The sequence below is a fragment of the Suncus etruscus genome, chromosome 11 (genome assembly GCF_024139225.1).
Source record: "Suncus etruscus isolate mSunEtr1 chromosome 11, mSunEtr1.pri.cur, whole genome shotgun sequence".
Classification (NCBI taxonomy): domain Eukaryota; kingdom Metazoa; phylum Chordata; class Mammalia; order Eulipotyphla; family Soricidae; genus Suncus; species Suncus etruscus.
Window position 1 is genome coordinate 82,886,786 of NC_064858.1, and position 7,160 is coordinate 82,893,945.

The 7,160-nt window shown below is 31.2% G+C and overlaps 1 non-coding gene across 1 annotated transcript; it reads right to left on the minus strand.

Annotated features, from left to right (window-relative positions):
• Positions 1–1,074: 1,074 nt before the first annotated feature.
• On the minus strand, positions 1,075–1,238 carry LOC126023182 (U1 spliceosomal RNA). The gene has a single exon (XR_007500387.1). It is a non-coding gene; the product is annotated as a U1 spliceosomal RNA (small nuclear RNA).
• Positions 1,239–7,160: the final 5,922 nt, after the last annotated feature.

Sequence of the window (7,160 nt, forward strand, 5' to 3'; positions counted from 1 at the left end):
CTGGTGGAGTGTTTCACCTTCTTTTTCTCCTTCATCTCCCAAGTAGAGGATGAGAGCCTCTAGAAGGATTCTGCCCATTTTCGGGGTATTAGACTCTTACCCCAGTTTATTTATTTTCTCTTTTTCAGAGCTAGTAGTTTTAAAAAAGAAAAATTCTTAGTAAGTATCTAGGTGAGTTGTCACCTCTTTTCCCAAATGACAGAATTCCCAAGGATACAGCTATGACAGACTTTTCAAAATTTCAATTGTTAGTTTGATTAGTCATCTTTGAACTTTGGCCAAAAGAGGTCACTCATTCATCCAAAGATGGCCTTATAAGTGACTTATTATAAAACATAAACCTTGTTTCAATATATAAAATTTTATCTTAGAACTGCACTGATAGTACAGTAGATAGTGAGGAAGCCTTGTGTGAGTCCTACCTAAGTTCTTAATTTTCAGGCCCTTCTAAACAGAGAACTAATATTAAAGCTCTTAGCACTGTCAGGTGTGTCCCATACCACTACCTTCTCCCCAAAATAGAAAATTATGTTTTTATAGATATGATAGGTTACATCTGTTTCTGCATCTTTATAGAGTATTTTTATATTTGTCAGACTTTTAAAGAAATATTTTTGTCAGTTTTGAGTAACCAAATATATTTCACAGGTTGAAGGTAGATACATCTCTAAAGATGGACTATTTTGGCAATAATAAATGAAAATTTAGAGAGCACATAAATATTCTGTAAATGCTGAGGACAATAGAGAAAAATTACTAGTATAAGTTTTAAATTATTATTAATATATTCAAAGTATTGAAATTGTTCTCTTAGCTAAAACTTTAATATGCTTCACAACTAGGGTAATTCTACTTGTACTTTGTATATTTATTCTTTAACATTCTATAAGCTGGTTCTGTGTTAAATTATTGATGCCTAAATTTATATATGGGAATAATAGATATGTACAGAAATGATGATGTTTGTTGTTATTATTCTTTCTAGATTATTAAAATATAATATGATCAGATTCAGTATGTATATTTATTGCTTGCATTATTAAAATTGAGACATTCCTTCTTTATTTTTTTTCTAAGGGGAGAGCTTGAATACAGTCCCACACTACCACAAATTATACAGTTGAGTTTCTCACATTTGAGGAAATCGCAGGGGTCAGCACACCCGGAGTGCAGTGGGTGAGCCTTGCTCTGGGGAAACCACCTTCATGATCATGGTATCTCCCCTGCCAGGAAAGTATTATTTTTAATAACAGCATTAGGATATTCAATAATAGTAAATAAACATAACTACTGAGTTAACTAAATGCAAACATTATGAAAATACACTAAAGAGAAAGTATTTATAGATCAATTTACTTCATAAAGTCCATCTGCTTTATTTTCACCAAAAATATGCACCTGGGAAATTTCTAATACCGCTCTGGCACTAACTTGCACCAGTTTTGATATGACATCCTGAAAGTAAGGAAATGGCAACAACTTGATCTAAGAGCAGGTTGTCCTATCTCATCACCTAAATGTAAGACGAAATCAGAAGATTTCAGATGTCTTTGATCTTTGCAAAAAACAAGAGCACTAACTACAGATGACTGACTTTGACAACCATGACTGGGCAGAACTTATCCTGGGACTAATAAGAAAGACCTTACCCTAGGCTTTAGCCTAGGACTTGTACAAAAATCAAGATCTCTAATTCCAGAGGCCTGCCTTTGACAGCTGAGTCTGAGCAGAATTTCTGGAACCATAATGAATACTCTATCCAAGGCTTAGGCTGAAAATCTGAGCAAAAACCAAGACCACTTATTACAGAAGACTGATTAGAACAACAATGATAGAACAAAACTTCTAGAACCATAAAGAAAGACTCTATTCTAGACTTTGTCCTACGACCTGTGTAAATATCAAGATCTCTAGCTACAGAGGAATGATATCATCCACAACTGATCTGAAAGGTTCCTGGCACCATAAAAATACTTTGGGGTGTGGTAATAAGCATGTACAGAGCAGTAGTTGTTCCCATGGCAGTATGCTTCAAGGGTGGAGAAACCCTATATCTCTTAGGCCAAGGAATTTCCTTCCTTACTTCCCCTATACTTACTGTGCCTATGCAAAAAAGGGGGGGAAGGCACAAAACCTTGGCAAACCAACACTCTTCGTTTTTTCGTTTCTTTTTACTTTTTTCTTTTTATTCTTTCTTTTTCTTTCTTTCCTTCTTTCTTCCTTCTTTTCTTCCTTCCTTCCTTCTTTCCTTCTTTTTCTCTTTCTTTCCTTCTTTTTCTTTCCTTCCTTCTTTCTTTCTTTCTTTCTTTCTTTTTCTTTCTTTCTTTCTTTCTTTCTTTCTTTCTTTCTTTCTTTCTTTCTTTCTTTCTTTCTTTCTTTCTTTCTCTCTATCTCTTTCTTTCTTTCTTTCTTTCTTTCTTTCATTCTTTCTTCTTTCTTTCTTCTTTCTTTCTTTCTTCTTTATTTTTCACTCTTGTAGTTATTATTTGGTGATTTTTGTTGTTTTTGTTGTCCCTAAGTGCTTTTTATTTTTTGGTAGTTACTCTCCATTTTTGTCTTCTCTGAACAAAATCACACAACTTGAATCATCTCGTTCTGCCTTATGAATTGAGGGGGTAAATAAAAACGAATGGCACCAGGAACAAACAGCCATATGAACATTGAGTGGAAATAAAAATGTTCAGACTTAAACACCAAACCCAAAGTCAACAACAACAGAATCAATACACCATCTATAATAAGCTCTACACAGAGGTAAACAGTTATACTAGTACTCCAGGGGGCAAAGGAGAGATATATAGGACACATGCTGGGAAAAGAGGTAGAGGGAGGACAATCTTGGTGGCGGGAATGGCCCTATTTCATTGTCACTATGTCCCTTAAATATTAATTTGAAAGTTTTGTTATTCACTTATTCACAATAAAATTATTTTAAAAATATGCACTAAGTGTGAGAGGTGCAAGTGATATTGAACCTAGGACATGCCTTTGTATTCAAATGACACTTTTGAAGTGCTAAAGGTTAAATTTTTTCTCATTTGTTTCAATTCCAAGGTACTCTGTTATATATTTTGAGATGATCAGATAGTCATTCTCATAAAATAAAATTAGTTCTCCTATCAGTTCAAAATTTTAAATTATAACTGTTTATATATAGGATGTCATAAATGTTATATCTGACTCTATGGGTGAGGAAAGGTGGGAAAGTGAATTATAGAGGCACTGAGAAAACATATTTGAATCTTTATGGCTATACTCAAGAATAAATATCCAGAAATCAATCTTACAGTAAGGGAATTATATCTTAGTTAAATTATTTTATTATATCATTTATATTCAAGATTTTATTATATGGTAATAACATTAATTTCATTCTTAAATAAATATTTTTCTTAAATAAATGTATTTACTTAAATATTTATTGACTTCATTTATTACATAATAATTCTTGGATAGGTGTTTGGACATCTAATGATTTATATTAAAACTTGTGTAGTTCTTGTCTTTAATCATTGATAGAGTAGTTATAGTCATGAAAATTCACCCATTATATAAATAATATAGGTAATGAAACAGTGGTTTTGTTTCATGTGTATATATAATAATAATACTGGTTTTAGAGTAATAAATAGAAAAGTGTTATGGTGGAGAGGACAACCTACATGAATATAATTAGTATTCAATACTGTAATGTCCTATGTGCCAAAATAACTGTGTGCATTTTTGCAGTTCATGCTCATAAATTTTACAAACCATGTGTTACTCTTGAATCTGACAAAGTGAATAGGAGTAGCAATTACAGAACCTATAGAAAATAGTTATACTACTTTTTTTTAGTTTTTGGCCACACCTGGTTTCAATAAGTCAAATACTGGATATTTAAGGGATTCTTATTGCATGTTTTAAAGTTTAATGATATCTAATGGGCAAACTACAATAAATTTAATGTAATTTAGAATATGTGAGAATGACATAGATATACTCATAGTAAATTAGTATCAGAAAAGCTAGTACAAACCACAAAACCAGTGTAGCTCAGGGGTTACTCCTGGCTATGTGCTCACAAATCGCTCCTGGTTCAGGCAACATCTGAAATGCCAGGGGTCAAAGCCAGGTCTGTTCTGGGTCGGCCAAGTGCAAGACAAACGCCATACCACTACATTATTGTTCCAGCTCCTATATTACATTTGTTAAGTAAATTATTTTGAGATTTGATAACACATTGAGGTAAATTTAAAAGCAGTGCACTAATTGCATTGTATTTTTTTTTATTAGAATCAAAGAGAAACATTTTTCTAATGTGTCTTCAAAGTCAGGTTTACAAAAATAACATTTTGGTTGATAAAGAATTTATTAAATTTATCTAATATTTTTACAGATTTATAAATGACACTGACAGTTTCACTGAACATAAACTTGCATTTGGAATATCATGCATAAAATATAATAACATTATTTGGAAATTCTAGACATATATTAAAATCCCCATAATAATATTTGGGCAATCTATCTCAGTTGATAACTGGTATTAACATATCAAGGGTCAATATGTGTGGTTTCCTCGGGGCCAGCTATAAATTATCCTTGAGCACACAGACAGGATAAAGCACTGATCACTGGTATGTGTGAACAAAAATTAAAAGGACCAGTGCGATATGTAGTAAAGAGGAGCAAGTGCTTTTCTGGCATGTGCCTACTTAGATTGAGATCTCACCACTACAGTTGTCCACCCCATGACTTCAAGGGTGATCCATGTGTTTGTATTGAGGAGTAAGCCCTAAACACAGCCTTGTAAAAACAAAAACAGCGCACACAAGCAATAGCAACAAAGAAAGCACTTCAAAAAAGGATAACAGCGATTAACAATGCAAGTTGAGAGATCATTTAGGCTTGGTAGTTTAGTAAAGGAAATCCCAACAGGATTTTCTAAATTGGTCCATTTGGGGGAAATCCACAGGTAGGTAAATAAATTATAAAAATAGTCATTAAGATTGCCTAATGCCTTTTGTCTGATTTCATCATGAAATTTTCCCTATTTATTCTGCTTGATATATTCAAGGGAAAGAGAACTCAGAAAATGTTCATCATTTTTTGTTGGCACCATATTGATGGAACTCTCACAGAATTCTCATGACAAAATCTTGTTTATAACCACTAAATAATTTTCTATTTTTACAAAAATTTGTTATCCTCCACTGAGTAAAATTTTTAATATCCCTAAAAGTGGGATTTTTTTTTATCTTCAGTTGTCATTAAACTCAAATGTAAAGTGATAGTCTTGAAAACTTATATTAACTTGATTATATTAATATCAAGATTGACAATGTTTTTTTTTTCTTTGCTTTTCAGAATTACTGCTGCATGAAATCTAGCTCTCCTAAAAGTGAAATCAAGCAAGGATTTTAGAGATGGTTTTCATTTCAGAAGAAAATCAATGAAGATACTTCAGTATCTTTCATTCCCTTTGGACAGATTAAGTCAATTACTGGATATTGTAAGTGATTCTTATTGCATGTTTTGAAGTTTAATTATATCTAAAATGCAAACTAAGATGATATTAATGTAATTTAGAATATTTGAGAATGATATAGTATACTCAGAATAAATTATTATTGTAAAAGCTAATACAAACCACAAAAGACTATCTTGAAAATTTTAGTGTTCAAAATGTAAAAAACTGATGAAGAAATAAAATCTTGTGTAAGTATTCAATGCCATATGAATAGTGAATCAAACATTCATAATCTTGAAACACGCAAGTTTGGATGCCATTAAAATGTGCTAATAAATTTTTAAAAGTCTCATAATAAAAAGCAATAAATATTTATTCTTTTCTTGATGAAGCTAAACATAAATATATAATAGGTATTTCCCCTTACTTGTCAGATAAATCATTACAATATGAGGGTTATATACCTATATTTAGCACAATACATAAAACAAATGTACGTTTAAATAAATGAACAAGTACTCTACAAAAAGCTGTAGCACATATAAATATTCTCCATTTGATACTGACTTATATAACTAAGCATATGAGATACTTAAAATCAAAACACTCTAATATACTCCTTCAACATATACAAATATTGGAATTATCAGACTATTTCTATTTATGATGATATCTTAGATTAGAATGAAAGAAAATATTTCCCAGGGGATTTCAGGCTTGCTAAAAATAATTGAGGTCACAAAAGGGAAAATAGGTTCAAAGGTAAAAGAAAAGATAAAGGGAAAATGATAAATTTTGAAAATCAAATAAAGCTGTAATATAAAAAATATTTGTGGAACAATAGAACTTATTCTTTAATGATGAAAACAAATCATTTTTAATTTGACAGTTATAGCAATTGGAACCTTGTTTTCCACATGCCGACCCAGAAATCAGTCACCAGGACTAGCTTTTGGCTTTGATTGAGCATATCAGAAGTGAATCCTGAGTTCTGAGGCATAAGTATTCATTGAGCATATGAAGGTATGGCCAGAAACACAAACAATTTTACCAAGGGAACAAAAAGTAAATTGAATGATTAAAACAAGAATGAACTTAGTGATTTAGTTTCCCAGAGTAATATAAATGGTGCAATTGAAAATTAATAAATAATATATGACAATAAAAAGAAGAAATCATAAATTATAGTGACATATAATAACAAATAACATAATTTATAAGGTGGTAAAATTATACATGAAACACATTAGCTTCCTAAATCAATGCCATATATAATTGTATTGAGTAAAGTAACATATTTCACTCTAACTTTAGCATTTTATTAGAATTTTATCATAATTACCAAAAGTTAATATTAACGATATTTTATTAAATAATTTTATTGTGCGATCATGATTTCTAGTATGAAGTCCTTTCACAAATTCTGGCTGGCACACTTCACTCCAGTGATAAAATATTATCATGCTACTATCCTAATTCATTCTTTCTCACTCCTTTTTAGCATCCTCATATTCTGTTTTACTGATCATTTACAATTTGCAGTTCAGATGATCTAATTGCTGTTTACCTGCATGTGTGTAAAGTCATATTATTTATCTTTAACATGTTAATCCATCTCAGTTAACATGACATCTTTCAATTCTATCAAGGTACAGCAAACTGCAAAAGTTTACCTTTATACACAGGTGAATGGCATTCCATTGTGTCT